Source organism: Ranitomeya variabilis, chromosome 2 (genome assembly GCF_051348905.1).
Source record: "Ranitomeya variabilis isolate aRanVar5 chromosome 2, aRanVar5.hap1, whole genome shotgun sequence".
NCBI classification, from domain to species: domain Eukaryota; kingdom Metazoa; phylum Chordata; class Amphibia; order Anura; family Dendrobatidae; genus Ranitomeya; species Ranitomeya variabilis.
The window spans coordinates 731,238,362-731,254,700 of record NC_135233.1 but is presented as its reverse complement, the minus strand read 5'-3'; the positions used below and the strand labels follow the sequence as shown (position 1 = coordinate 731,254,700).

At 46.2% G+C, this 16,339-nt stretch overlaps 1 protein-coding gene across 2 annotated transcripts in view; it reads right to left on the bottom strand.

Annotated features, from left to right (window-relative positions):
• WASF1 (WASP family member 1) overlaps positions 1-15,648 on the bottom strand; it is a 134,582-nt gene extending 118,934 nt beyond the window's left edge. Inside the window, exon 1 of one of the 2 annotated variants that reach the window (XM_077289554.1) lies at positions 15,194-15,648. The gene's annotated coding sequence lies outside the window, so the exon portion shown is untranslated. Of the gene's footprint in view, positions 1-15,072 lie in introns of both variants that reach the window. The other variant, XM_077289555.1, reaches the window with a different exon arrangement.
• Between the last annotated feature and the right edge of the window lie 691 nt (positions 15,649-16,339).

Below are 16,339 nucleotides of genomic sequence, written 5' to 3'. Positions count from 1 at the left end.
TGGTAGCCTTTGTTACGTCCCAGCTCTATGCAGGTCATTCACTAGGTCTCCCTGTGTGGTCCTGGGATTTTTGCTCACTGTTCTTGTGATCATTTTGACCTCACGGTGTGAGATCTTGCCTGGAGCCCCAGATCGAGGGAGATTATCAGTGGTCTTGTATGTCTTCCATTTTCTTATTATTGCTCCCACAGCTGATTTAATCACACCAAGCTGCTTGCCTATTGCAGATTCAGTCTTCCCAGCCTGGTGCAGGGCTACAATTTTGTTTCTGGTGTCGACAGCACTTTGGTCTACACCATAGTGGAGTTTGGAGTGTGACTGTTTGTGGTTATGGACAGGTGTCTTTTATACTGATAAGTTCAGACAGGTACCATTACTACAGGTAATGAGTGGAGGACAGAGGAGCCTCTTAAAGAAGAAGTTACAGGTCTGTGAGAGCCAGAAATCTTGCATGTTTTTGGTGACCAAACACTTACTGTACTTTCCACCATAATTTGAAAAATAAATCTTGCCAAATCAGACAATGTGATTTTCCGGATTTGTTTCCTCATTTTGACTCTCATCGTTGTGGTCTACCTATGATGTCAATTACAGGCCTCTCTCATCTTTTTAAGTGATTATCATGGAAGATAGTGGATTATATCTGCGCTGCCAGACAATTCAGAATGCAAAATATGGTTAAAAGATGATGGTGGCTATTCTACGCATTTCAAAGTCATCATGACTTCTTCTTCAGGAAATACCACAAAGACATACCTATACACACATATAAATCCTCTGTACAAAATTGTGATGTTTCCTCTTTCTCCTGGTGACATCTCATCATTCTCCTTTTCTTAAATCCCATGCTTTAATACAAAAAAAAAAAAATGCTACAAAAACAAAGTAAACATGAAGCAAATCCGCAATAATTTTTATACCTTCATTTGTATTGCAGTTTTTACTGACTTAATTGAAGTCAATGGGTAAAAAAAAAAAAGCTTCAAAAACGCAGAAATAATTGACATTCTGCCCCAGATCTGCAAGTCCCAAATAAGCATCGTGTACATGACACTTCAGGATTCTCATTCACTTTGCTGGCACCAGGAATCCCTTCAGGTTTTGTGACAAATCTGCACTGAACAAATGCAGCAAAAACGCAACGTGTGCACACAGCCTACACGCTGAGCCCTCAAAGAGACGGTTTCATCCAAGGTGAGAGCACATTGGTGGGTAAATGTTTAAACCGGAATCTTATCTCAGAAGAAGTTGCCTGAGGTACCAGTGACCTGTGCGGGATTTACATAAGAGAGCACAATTCATCTCCAGTCAGGAAAAAAAAAAAGAAACGCAAACAGGCGGAGACACAAAAACAATTATCACAGACTCCGGACTATTCTTAGACGCAAGAATTTTGCGGAACTAGAACTAGTAGAGCGGCTTGTAGTTCTTGAAATATCTGTCCACAATGTATGGTCATCTCATGTATGTGACAGGTCAAACAACAAATAAACTAATGCAAATTGCATCCCCTTAAAGGGGTTGTCTGGGGGAAAGACTGTCACATTCCATTCTCTGCACAGGCCCATAAGAAATGAATGGAAAGACAGTTGCTCCATTCTAACGGGATTCCCAGCAGTCGGACCCCCTCCGTTCTATATGCAGATAGGTGATAACTAATTTCTATTAGAATATCTCTTCTCTTCAATGAAGATGTGCTGCAGTGAAGGTGGCAGGAGTGTTAAAGGGGGGTTCTGGGACTTTACAAAAAAGGCCCGCCCCATCGACAGAGCGGATCGAAAAAGAAGCCTCCGCCCTGTAGACGTGACGTGAGCAGAGGCTTCTGATTCCACAGCAGCATCGTCTTCTCCGTGCCGAGGAGAACAGCGCCAGCAAGCTGCAACTAGCTGCCTAACTGTTAGTGCTTAGGTACATTTTTTGTAAACACCCCCTTTAAGCGGTAGGGTCACCTCCTAATACATGGTCATGATGGATCACTGCGATATTTCATCACTTTAAACAGTAAGGCTATTATATGATAATCTCACTTTACGGACACTAAACCTACTTTTTCATGCATCCATATGCAGCTGAATGCAATCTTTTGTTTTCAGTTATCAGCCATTTGAAGCTTAGCAGAGCAGTTGATTTTGCCATTTATGTGCAATTTAGAACTATTTCCACTACTTTTGTTCATCTTTTAAAATAAATCACTTCATGAATTAGACGCATCTGTTAACTGGTGTGTGCTACTCTCAGAAATATCTCAAGTTACGTCACTATATTGGTGTAAATATTCATGAATTTGATGGGCAGGCATTGCCATGCCCTGTCCCACCCATGCTACACAAATATTGGCATAGCTAGCAGGGACTGGCGTAACAAATGCCTAATGTCACAATATTTTTGTTCATCTTCAGAGTTGCGAGTTATAAAGGTGTTTTACACCAGAGTTCTGGCGTGCACACCTTAAAGGGAACCTGTCACCTATCCCCCCCTCGTCGTTTCAAACTAAAAGAGCCACCTTGTGCAGCAGTAATGCTGCATTCTGACAAGGTGGCTCTTTTAGTTTTGGGTGCTGTAACTAGAGAAATAATCCGCTTTTTCCTCAGTCAAGGAGGCAGGCCTTTCCCCCCCCTGCTGCAGACGCCACACAGCTGTCACTCACATCTTCTTGGCGCCGGGCGCCGCCTCCTCCTCGCCGCTGTTTTGAAAATAGCCGGCGCCTGCGCTCTTTTTTCCTGCCTGGTGCAGGTGCAGTGAGCGCTGCCTGTCCTCTGTGCTCATATGCAGTCTCGGTGACTGCGCCTGTGCGGCCGCCCTGCCAGTGAATCCCAGCCCCGCAATGTGAATAAATCATAAGTCACTGCGGGGCTGGGATTCACAAGCAGGGCGGCCGCGCAGGCGCAGTCAGCTGGACTGTATATGAGGAAAGACGGGCAGCGCTCACTGCGCCTGCACCAGGCAGGGGATAAGAGCGCAGGCGCCGGCTATTTTCAAAACAGCGGTGAGGAGGAGGTGGCGCCCGGCACCAAGAAGATGTGAGTGACAGCTGTGTGCTGTCTGCAGCAGGGGGGAAACGCCGGCCTCCTTGACTGAACACCAGGTATTTCTGACAAATTACAAAACGGATTATTTCTCTAGTTACAGCACCCAGAACTAAAAGAGCCACTTTGTCAGAATGCAGCAGTACTGCTGCACAAGGTGGCTCTTTTAGTTTGAAACGACTGGGGGAGGGGGGGGGGGGGGTGACAGGTTCCCTTTAAAGGGGTTATTCCATTTAAAAAACAACAACTTTTTAATCAATAGATCTTGGAATCTTTGGATATATTCAGGGCCGGCATTAGGGCATACTATGGAGAACATTATGCAATGTGGTGGCCTATGGGGAACATTACACTGTATGGAGGACTATGGGGAGCATTATACTACAGTGGCATGTAAGAGTTTGGGCACCCCTGGTCAAAATTACTGTTATTGTGAGCAGTTAAGCAAGTTGCAGATGAAATTATCTCTAAAAGGCGTAAAGTAGACACATTTCATTTGTATTTTAGGCAAAAAAAAAAAAAAAAACTTTGACCAAGGATTCAGACCCATAGTCCTCCACTGTATATGGTGGACTATGGGGCACATTATACTATATGGAGGACTATAGGGTGTGCATTATACAATATGGAAGACTATGGTGCACATTTTACTATACGGAGGATTATGGGATGCATTATTCTATGTGGAAGACTATGGGGTGTATTATACTAAACAAGCAAAATGCTGCCTATTCATCAAGTGATTGGATTGTTTATGTAGGCACACAAATCATTGTTCTCAGCAGCACATCGTTCAGTGAAAACTGCAGATGTGCTGCTGATAACATGATTCTGTATGGGGACACATTAATCTATTAGTGATCAATATTGTTGATCACGCTTGTTTAATGGCCTGGAATGAGCGCATGAAAATAAAACTGAAATGTTTCTGTGTTATGGTGCTAAATGTTAGCATTTGGGGCCACACTTTAAACTTTAACCCACGGACCCACTTTGTCTAAAACTGGCCCTGTATGTGCTAAAAAGAAAAAAAAATGTCCCCCTACTATGTGCTGTGCAATGGCTCTATTTGACCATGCAGGAACATGGTCTTATACCACAGCTCCTGGGCAGGGGAGGAAGCAAAAGAGTATACAGACGAGACAGCATGGGATCACAGATGCAGCTTTCTGTGAGGTAAAACATTTCTCTGCCTGGTGAAAACGTTGTTTTAGCTCACTGAAATGTTTTACATCACAGAAAGCTGCAGCTGTGATCCTGTACTGTCCTCTCTGTATATTGTCTTTTGATTCCTCCTCTGCCCAGGAGATGTGGTATGATCAGACCATGCTCATGCACGGTCAGACACAGCCATTACACAGTACACAGCAGAGGCACATTTATAAGATTATCTCAGCACAGGAAAATTTTTTAAACACATCCAATTGTGGAAATTATTATTCCAAGGTCTATTAATTAAAGTGGGAAAACCCTTTTAAAAGGGAATCTATCAGGTTTGGCTACCTTATCTAAGAACAGCATAACGGAGGAAAAGAGACCCTGATTCTAGTGATGTGTCACTTACTTGGTGCGCAGTTGTGACATAGCGTTTTTAAATGTAGTATGTAGCAGCCTTGAGAAAGCTAACCCCGCCCACACTACAGCTTTCTGTGTACATTGTATATTGACAGTGTACTGCTAATCAGTGCTGGGGGCAGAGTTGGACTAGGATGCACAGGAGATGTAGTCCTGTACTGTTAGGATATGTTTCCACTGGGCAGATTACATCAGGATTTGATGCGGATTGGATGCTGCGTACAGCCGCAGCATCCAATCCGCAGTGTCCAGATGTTACAGCATAGTGGAGGCGATTTTATAAAATCCCGTCTCCACTATGCGTGCAGGGCCACATCCAGCTTCCCTGCGTATCCGGACATGAGGAGCGTCTTTACATACCGCAGCATGTCTATTTATCTTGCGGAGACGCTCCGTCTCCGCAAGATAAATAACCCTGTCTATGAATACGATGCGGTGATTCCGCATGTTCTCAATCAACACATCCGGAATCACCGCGCATACAACAGGAGGCAGCGCTTTGGGTGGAGCGGGGTATCCGCTGCGTCCAAAGCGCAGAGCTTCCGGACAGTGGAAACATAGCCTTAATCTCCTGCTGATAAACCACTGATTGTATTGAAACAACAGCACACAGACTAATAAGTGACACATCGCTGAAATCAGTGTCTCAACCCTACCTCATGCTTCCATGAGAATAAATAGCAAAAACACATTGACAGATTGCCTTTAATAAATCGTTTTGTCCGGGAGGCGCGGGACAGCATTATCAGGTCTCTTCTCCTTATTGAGAGGACCAAGATGCAAAAGTCCCCTCTTTGTCTTCTGTCGATTGACGCGGAAAAGGCCTTTGATAGAGTCCATTGGGACTTTCTACGGGAGACTCTGACCCATATTGGCTTACAATCCAATTTCCTGGGGAAAATTATGTCATTATATTCAAAACCCTCAGCTCGTGTTAGAGTCAATGGATCTTTGTCCGATCGTTTTTATATTCAGAACGGTACTAGACAAGGCTGCCCATTGTCGCCCCTATTATATGTTTTAGTTATTGAGCATTTGGCTAAGGCTATCCGAGTTAATGACAGTATCTCAGGGATTCAGGTTGGAAACTCTAACCATAAAACGGCCCTATTTGCCGACAACATCCTCCTCTTCGTCTCTAACCCAGTCGTCTCTTTTCCAGTGCTTATGAAGGAGTTCGAATCCTTCGGGGATTTAAGTAACTTCAAGATTAATTACTCCAAAACTGAGGTCCTAAACATTTCTCTATCTTCTTTCGTGGTGGCTTCCTTGAAGCGGGCCTTCCCCTTTAGATGGCAACAGGATCAGATTTCATATCTCGGGGTGAACCTCACCTCGGATCCTCTTCAATTATTTTCTTTGAACCATCAGGTCATTTTGAACAGGGTGGGATCCCTTCTGGAGTCTTACGGCCCATTGAGGCTGTCGTGGCTCGGTAGGATTCAGGTGATTAAGATGGATATCCTGCCGAGATTTCTTTATATCTTTCAGGCGATTCCCATTTGGCCACATAAATCGTTTTTTATTAAAATACAGTCCTTGATTTCCCGTTTTATCTGGAAGGGGAAAACACCGAGGGTGAGTTACAAGGTTTTATCTAGGCCACGCCAGTTTGGTGGGGTGGGTCTACCCAACCTCCGAAACTATTGCAGGGCGGCCATATTAGTTCGCCTCTTGGACTGGAAATATAAAATATGGGTAGAGTTGGAACAAGAATGGTCCGATTTGCCTCTTCATTATCTTCAGTGGATCCCAAAGCAATATGCTCTTCAGCGGAGGAGATTTTCCTTCTTAACCTCAGAGGCTATGAGGGCATGGCACTGCAGTGGTGTGAAGGGGTCCGCTCCTCCTGGGGCCAGCCTTCTTACACCTATTTTTTGCAACCCGGCATTTCCTCCGGGCATTCACAGGAAAGCCTTCATGGGATGGATATACGAGGATGACATACGGGTTGGTGATATCTTACAGCGTGGCGAGATGCCCACCCTCTGTTCCCTCCAAACCCAATCTCCCTCCACTAAACTTCTTTGGTGGGAGTACTTGCAGGTTCGGTCCTTCCTGGCCTCTTTGAATTTGCCAAGGGGTTCGAACTGTAGACTCTCTCCCTTGGAACTGTTGTTTGCCGGTGGAGACGCCCCGAGCAGGGGAATCTCTTCCCTCTACTCAATTTTTTCAACACCTGACTCTGACGCAAGGCTCTATTTCCAGTTTGCTTGGGAGAAGGATTTAGGGCGGACTTTGTCGGATGAGGAATGGGAGCGTTGCTTCCTGATGAACCATAAACTCCCGAGTTCCAGTGAGGCCTCGGAGAAGGGGTATAAACTGCAATATAGGTGGTACCTCACACCTGACAGGTTACACAAATTTTCTCCCTCAATTTCAAGCTGCTGCTGGAGGTGTGGAAATGGCATTGGCTCCCTTTTGCATAACTGGTGGGGCTGCCCCTTGATTAGAACATTCTGGGACCAAGTGTTCCGAAATTATGGTTTGATCACAGGCAAGGACGGACATCACCGGTACTCCGGAGATGGCATTGCTATCCATGATTCCCGGTTCGGTGGGATCCCAAAAAAAGGACATCCTTAAATTCTGCCTAGCGGCTGCTAGGACGGTGATCCCCCGCCGATGGCGAGACCCGGTTCCCCCCGATGTTGTGGAGTGGTTTTCAGAATTTGAAACCATCTTTAGGATGGAGGAAATTAATGCAGACCTTTCACAGACAAGGGTCTCCTTTTTAGGTATCTGGACTGAATGGATTCTATTTAAAGATTCTGCTCGTTTCCCTGACCTGTTTACCTGAATACACCTGTCTATTCTACAGTCGATTACTAAGCTACTCTTCTTTTCGTGTTCTCATTTTATATTTCTTTTCTTGAGCCCCGCCTACGTGGGCTCCCCCCTCTATTTCCTCCTCTTTCTATCTCACCCCTGGGTGAGCTATTCACCTTCCACCAGCTCGGTGTGATAGGTCTGTACCATGATTTACCAGTTACTTTTATAATGTTACTATTTGCGTGCATGTCTCGCTCTAGGGGACATGGGCGAACTGATTTTAGGTATGCTTTCTTTTATTCACGGTAATGAAAGTCCTCGCCTGTTGCGGGGGCAAGGAGTTATTGCTTATATGTTAAAGTTACCGTAGTCATTCTAGAGGGTTTACTCCCTCTAATTTTTTTTTTTCTTTTCTTTCTTTTATGTAAGATTTATGCAAGGTTTGTGAACGAGTGTTTTTTGTGTTACTCTTCTCGAATTGTATATTATAAGAAAAAGTACTTTGATCATTGTCGTAGTTTTCAACTACTGTTTTTCTTGTAAAATTCTCTTCTCTTTAATAAAAATATATTTACCCATAATAAATCGTTTTGTGACTACTGCTCTTATGAAGACCCATATAACTCTGTAGTGAACTACTACAAACATCGGACAGTCTGATCCTGTAGTCGGATTGCCATCCATATGTCCTTTACTACAGGTCCTTCTCAAAAAATTAGCATATAGTGTTAAATTTCATTATTTACCATAATGTAATGATTACAATTAAACTTTCATATACTATAGATTCATTATCCACCAACTGAAATTTGTCAGGTCTTTTATTGTTTTAATACTGATGATTTTGGCATACAACTCCTGATAACCCAAAAAACCTGTCTCAATAAATTAGCATATTTCACCCGACCAATCAAATAAAAGTGTTTTTTAATACCAAACAAAAAAACCATCAAATAATAATGTTCAGTTATGCACTCAATACTTGGTCGGGAATCCTTTGGCAGAAATGACTGCTTCAATGCGGCGTGGCATGGAGGCAATCAGCCTGTGACACTGCTGAGATGTTATGGAGGCCCAGGATGCTTCAATAGCGGCCTTAAGCTCATCCAGAGTGTTGGGTCTTGCGTCTCTCAACTTTCTCTTCACAATATCCCACAGATTCTCTATGGGGTTCAGGTCAGGAGAGTTGGCAGGCCAATTGAGCACAGTAATACCATGGTCAGTAAACCATTTACCAGTGGTTTTGGCACTGTGAGCAGGTGCCAGGTCGTGCTGAAAAATGAAATCTTCATCTCCATAAAGCATTTCAGCCGATGGAAGCATGAAGTGCTCCAAAATCTCCTGATAGCTAGCTGCATTGACCCTGCCCTTGATGAAACACAGTGGACCAACACCAGCAGCTGACATGGCACCCCACACCATCACTGACTGTGGGTACTTGACACTGGACTTCAGGCATTTTGGCATTTCCTTCTCCCCAGTCTTCCTCCAGACTCTGGCACCTTGATTTCCGAATGACATGCAAAATTTGCTTTCATCAGAAAAAAGTACTTGGGACCACTTAGCAACAGTCCAGTGCTGCTTCTCTGTAGCCCAGGTCAGGCGCTTCTGCCGCTGTTTATGGTTCAAAAGTGGCTTTACCTGGGGAATGCGGCACCTGTAGCCCATTTCCTGCACACGCCTGTGCACGGTGGCTCTGGATGTTTCCACACCAGACTCAGTCCACTGCTTCCTCAGGTTCCCCAAGGTCTGGAATCGGTCCTTCTCCACAATCTTCCTCAGAGTCCGGTCACCTCTTCTCGTTGTACAGCGTTTTCTGCCACATTGTTTCCTTCCAACAGACTTACCATTGAGGTGCCTTGATACAGCACTCTGGGAACAGCCTATTTGTTGAGAAATTTCTTTCTGGGTCTTACCCTCTTGCTTGAGGGTGTCAATGATGGCCTTCTTGACATCTGTCAGGTCGCTAGTCTTACCCATGATGGGGGTTTTGAGTAATGAACCAGGCAGGGAGTTTTTAAAAGCCTCAGGTATCTTTTGCATGTGTTTAGAGTTAATTAGTTGATTCAGAAGATTAGGGTAATAGGTCATTTAGAGAACCTTTTCTTGATATGCTAATTTATTGAGACAGGTTTTTTGGGTTATCAGGAGTTGTATGCCAAAATCATCAGTATTAAAACAATAAAAGACCTGACAAATTTCAGTTGGTTTATAATGAATCTATAGTATATGAAAGTTTAATTGTAATCATTACATTATGGTAAATAATGAAATTTAACACTATATGCTAATTTTTTGAGAAGGACCTGTATATGCTCTCCTAACCTAACAAATGTATGAAGTAGGGAACAGACTACACAGAATTTGAATGTAATCTGTTACCATGGAAACAAAGTTCTGCTTATTAAAATCATTAGAGGAATACAATTAGTTGGAATTGTGTTGAGTTTTTACGGCTTAGGCCACTTTAAGAACATTTTCCTTGCCGTGTCTATTTAACCAAAATACAGTCAAAACAGGATACAGAGCACAGACCGGGGAGCAAATGTTTCATATTACTCCTATTACTCGGATCTTAGGACCCTAAACACTAAACTGTTCACAATAAACAGCATATCCTCCCGTGGTCGCCTTTCATGTTCTATGCAGCTCACAGAGGAAAATGCTGCTACAAAAATAGCTGAATTTCTGTATCTATTATGTAAATTAGGTTCCATGCTTTTTCCATGGTGTTTGTTGACAACCTTTCTCCATGTGCCTCTTTTTGCTGTGTCATGCTATAAAGGGAACCTGTCACCTCCCCCCCAGGCGTTTGTAACTAAAAGAGCCACCTTGTGCAGGACTAAAGGCCCCGTCTCACATAGCGAGATCGCTAGCGAGATCGCTGCTGAGTCACAAGTTTTGTGACGCAACAGCGACCTCCATAGCGATCTCGCCATGTGTGACACATACCAGCGATCAGGCCCCTGCTGCGAGATCGCTGGTCGTGTCGGAATGGCCTGGACCTTTTTTTGGTCGTTGAGGTCCCGCTGACATCGCTGAATTGGTGTGTGTGACACCGATCCAGCGATGTCTTCACTGGTAACCAGGGTAAACATCGGGTTACTAAGCGCAGGGCCGCGCTTAGTAACCCGATGTTTACCCTGGTTACCAGCGTAAATGTAAAAAAAAACAAACAGTACATACTCGCCTTCTGATGTCCGTCAGGTCCCTTGCCGTCTGCTTCCTGCTCTCACTGACTCCCGGCCGTACAGTGAGAAGTGAGAGCACAGCAGTGACGTCACCGCTGCGCTCTGCTCTCACTGTACGGCGGCTCAGTCAGAGCAGGAAGCAGACGGCAAGGGACCTGGACACCGAAAGGCGAGTATGTAGTGTTTGTTTTTTTTGGTAACCAGGGTAAACATCGGGTTACTAAGCGCGGCCCTGCGCTTAGTAACCCGATGTTTACCCTGGTTACCCGGGTGCTGCAGGGGGACTTCGGCATCGTTGAAGACAGTTTCAACGATGCCGAAGTCGTTCCCCTAATCGTTGGTCGCTGGGGAGAGCGGTTTGTGTGACAGCTCCCCAGCGACCACACAGCGACTTACCAACGATCACGGCCAGGTCATATCGCTGGTCGTGATCGTTGGTAAATCGCTTAGTGAGACGGGGCCTTACAGGTACCGTCACATTAAGCGACGCTGCAGCGATATCGACAACGATGCCGATCGCTGCAGCGTCGCTGTGTGGTCGCTGGAGAGCTGTCACACAGACAGCTCTCCAGCGACCAACGATGCCGAAGTCCCCGGGTAACCAGGGTAAACATCGGGTTACTAAGCGCAGGGCCGCGCTTAGTAACCCGATGTTTACCCTGGTTACCAGTGTAAATGTAAAAAAAAACAAACAGTACATACTTACATTGCCGTGTCTGTCGCGTCCCTCGCCTTCAGCTTCCCTGCACTGTGTAAGCACCGGCCCTAAAGCACAGCGGTGCTTTACCGCTGTGCTTTGCTTTACGGCCGGCACTGGCACATTCAGTGCAGGAAGCTCTGAGCAGCAGCGCGGACGCCGGGGGACGTGACAGACATCTGAGGGTGAGTATGTAGTGTTTTCTTTTTACTTTTACAATGGTAACCAGGGTAAATATCGGGTTACTGAGCGCGGCCCTGCGCTTAGTAACCCGATATTTACCCTGGTTACCATTGTAAAACATTGCTGGCATCGTTGCTTTTGCTGTCAAACACGACGATACACGCCGATCTGACGACCAAATAAAGTTCTGGACTTTCAGCAACGACCAGCGATATCACAGCGGGATCCAGATCGCTGCTGCGTGTCAAACACAACGATATCGCTATCCAGGACGCTGCAACGTCACGGATCGTTGTCGTTCTCGTTGCAAAGTCGTTTAGTGTGAAGGGACCCGAACTAAAAGAGCCACCTTGTCAGAATGCAGCATTAGTGCGGAACAAGGTGGCTTTTTTAGTTACAAACGCCTGGGGGGTGTGTGGGGGGGGGGGGGGGGGGTGTGACAGGTTCCCTTTAAGTAAAGCTGTTTTGTTTTTGACACTTCCTAATAACTGGCTTGGACAGTACTTTATTGATCCAGTTATGTGCAGATTACATGCGTCAAACAGAAGCACAGTGGGCCTGAGATTTCTATAAATCCCATCCACTATGCTTGTATCGTAGAACGCAGCGCGGCTGAGCTGCGTCCAAAGCGCTGCTATTCCGGATCGTTGGCGTGTACCCCAAGATTGCTGCGTCTTTCATTCAGCAGAAATACACAGCGTCAAAAACTCACCGTGGGCACACAGCTTTAGGGCATGACCATGCTGGGATTTCTGAGAAGCTTCTGGAGCAGAAACTTTCCAAATTCTCAAAAACCTGACAGTTTCTGCTTCAAAAACTCAGCAAAAAGACTACGACCCCAATTCAGTCTTAGGCCGGAGACACACTGGTGCGAGATACGGCCGAGTCTCGCTGGTTAAAAGCAAGCTGTGGCACCTGCATTCCGGAGCTGAGCGTGCAGCTCCATGTATTACTATGGAGCCGCACGCTCCGCTCCAGAGTGCAGGTGCCACAGCTTGCTTTTAACCAGCGAGACTCGGCCGTATCTCGCACCAGTGTGTCTCCGGCCTTAAAGACGGACATGCAGGAAAAAGACACACCTAATTCATTAAGAGGAGCAGGACACTTACTGAATGCTGCACACCTTATCAGTGGTGGGCGCCGCTCCCGAAATGTTACTCCATTCATGGACTGAGGTAACATTTCTGGAGTAAGAGACACCACCACTTTTACTGAACGTTAGACGGGTGTTGCCGCAATGGTCCCCAAGCTACACCCATTTTGGTGGATCTACCTGAAAAAGGCTTGTAAATTTCCAACATTTGAAGATGTTTGTTCTGAGGTAAACACCAAAATAAATTGGGGCCGGTGTGCACATACCCTTACATCATCACTGTGAGGGGCTTGTACAGACGACCATTTGTATGGAACCCTTTACGCTGCTGTCGACAGAATATTCCCCGGATGTACTGCCAAACAGTGCTGATTTTTAGGTCTCCATAAACTAAACTATGACTGGATTGCTGAACTAAAAAGCATCCTGATGGCTGCAACATGCAACGTGCCAACTGACGAAGCGAATGGCGCCAGCTGCAGCCAGTTCTGTACCCACGTGTGAGCACTGTATGACATACAAAGCTGCGCCAGAGTCAAGGAGACAATTCACGAAATCTCAGTATTATGAGCAGTGAACACATACAGTAGCCATAAAATGCAGTGCGGACCCCCAGATCTCCCCCAGTCCAGAGATAAGCATCCTTATGGAGGACGCTCGGCTCGCTTCACAATTGGCATGCAAAGGAATTCTTAGAGAGATCATTTACATATTCAAAGTGAAGCTGAGCATCCAGCTTAAAGTATGGCCGCCCGTGTTTCCGGGCTACTTTGCATTTAATGCCTCAGATGTGAAGGGAGACAATATGTGGCCTGAATTACAAGACTGGAATGATTATGGCTTCCGGGCCCTTCTCATGTGCAGGTGCTGGAGTGAGCTTCTTCCATCTTGTCACTGGCAGGAATCCTGAGGAATCCACTAACAATGCACAGGATAGCAGTGAGAGGCATCCCCTCCTCTTCCAGGAAGAATGGGCAGGTGGGGGTGGGTGAGAGAGAAAGACGGATCGGATGGCTTATCAGATCCAGAGCAAGCCTGTGACACAGCGCTCTTTATATGCCGGGCACACACATGTACCCAGGCAATGCCGGATTCTGCCAGCCGGGTGTGTGCAGAGCTTACACCACTATTCATGCACTGGGAACCAGAAGGACAGTGAAAATCCAGTATTAATTTCTGAATATGTTGCCTAATTTACCTACAGCAATCATTATGGGACAATATATATATATATATATATATATATATATATATATATATATATATATATATATATATATATATATATATATATATATATATATATTCACAACACTGGCACACAACAATTACGCATAAAACACCATAGTGCCAACGTCCATAGATCAGATATGTGCTGTGTGGGCCAAATACCAACATAATACAAGCATCATCTGCGAGTGCCCTCCGTGTTAATAAGCCGGATAACACTACAAACCACCAAGACGTCTGTCAAAATCCTTCGATTGTATTTCCTACCATAGAGAATTGCTCCAGGCTTAAAGTGCCAGTGTGTGTATGGGGCATCTGATGGGCGAGGAGTCACAGTTCACTATACGGTGAGGAACGCAAATAACTGATTATATATAAAAGCCAAAAGTACAGATCCTAATTATAGTACACGGCATGTCACAACTCATCAGAAGTAACAAATACAGTATTCTCCAGCTCATTGCGGCAACACAGCTCACAGAAACATGGTGGAGGGGCATATATAGGTGCACTATGTATAGATAGAAAATAAAAAAATATATACACATATCGCATCCAGAGATGCGCATTATATATGAGCACACATTCATTATATATACATATGACAAACTCTATAGATCTCTCACACATTCCCATATCATCATTTATCAGCTCAGCGCAGTCATGGCATTATACACATATTGAGCATGGTGACAGCAATGTACGGCTGCTAGATCAGGCCAAATACATGTACTGCACATAGCATGGGATGTATGGGACAGGATGCATGGCACAGGATGTATAAGGGGATTCATGGCATGTGATATATGTATGGCACGGGCTGTATGTATGGCACGGGCTGCGTAGGATGGGATGAATGGCACGGGCTCTATAGGATGGGATGCATGTATGGCGCTGGCTGTATGCATGGCACGGGCTCTATAGGATGGGATGCATGTATGGCGCTGGCTGTATACATGGCACGGGCTCTATAGGATGGGATGCATGTATGGCGCTGGCTGTATACATGGCACGGGCTCTATAGGATGGGATGCATGTATGGCGCTGGCGGTATGCATGGCACGGGCTCTATAGGATGGGATGCATGGCAGGGCTGTATGTATGTCATGGGCTGTATGTAGGGCACAGCATGTATGCATAGCATGGGCTGTATGTATGGCACGGGCTCTATAGGATGGGATACATGGCACGGGCTGTATGTATGGCACAGCATGAGATGTATGCATGGCACGGGCTGTGTAGGATGGGATGCATGGCACGGGCTGTAGGAAATGCCAGGCACAGCCATGTTGCGGACACACTCACCATGACAGGGAAGCTCTCACGCACTGGAAGAGCCGATCATTCATTCAGCACGGTGGCGTCGCACACTCCACGGCCACATAAACCGCAGCTCCGCTCATGTCGCGATAAGCACGATACCTACAGGCAGGACTGGATCTGGCGCTGCTCCTCACTGATCGCTGCTCATCCTCCCCGGGGTCACGTGGGCCGGCTCACCAGCTGCGCCCCATCTCTGCCCCCATGTCACGGATCGTCCACGATGACTCAAGGACAACAAACAAGTAAGGAGAGACGGAGGCGCTGCAGCCGGGCCAGCAGATTGTGCGGAGAGGGCGGGGACAGGTCAGCAGCGGGAGGCAGGCAGGCAGGGAGGCAGGCAGGCAGGCAGGGAGGCAGGCAGGCAGCGCGGCTCTGCACACTGAGCGCGCAGTGCTGGGGAGATGGCGGGGCTCTGTAGCGCCGCTGTGGGGACGTGGGCAGCGCGGGGCGGAGGGTTTTCTGCGCTGATCCGTGCACCCCTCCTGCCGCTGGATGGTGCAGTCCGGCAATCCGCAGTACCTCCGACCCCTTCTGTGCAGGTACTGTGCGGTCACGTCACCCACGGGGCTGTACCTGGCATGGCAGTGTCCAGCATGATTTAACCCCCTAAAGACCACCCCCATTTTTGGCCCTCTCAACCAATATTTGGGGTGAGGGTGCCGATCAGAACTGTTGTTGTTCATTTCAGAGCACCATGAATGTGAGGAGTATTGATTCATTAATACTAATTTATGTTATTATTTCTCTGCCAATCACCTTAAAGGGGGTTTCCTGCCATAAATAAATACACAAAACTCCCCGCCTCTTTAGCTATTATGCTTTTCCCACCAGTCTCCGGTAACATCCCAAATGGACATTGACTGCTGCAGCCAATCACCTGGCAGTATCAGGTAACATGTTCATGTCAAGCTGTTGCTGCGGGACATGAAACGGTTAATCCCCAAAAATCAAGTTTCCCCTAAATAACGTCCTTATTGCCGGGATTCCAACTGCTGGGACCCCCTAGCAGGCCCAAGAACAAGGCTCTAGACCCCTAAGGTTGGGGATCTGCAGACCGTGTTGGATGGAGTCGACGTTCATTGTCTATGGGACCGACTAATAGCTGAATTGTCCTCATCAGTCCCATAGACAATGAATGGGGTGTAGACCATGCTTAATTTAGCACCCCATTCTGAGGGGCCAAGAGGTCAGACATCCAGCGATCAGAAAGTTCTCTCATGCCAAAAGGAGAGGCAAACACTTGATTTTG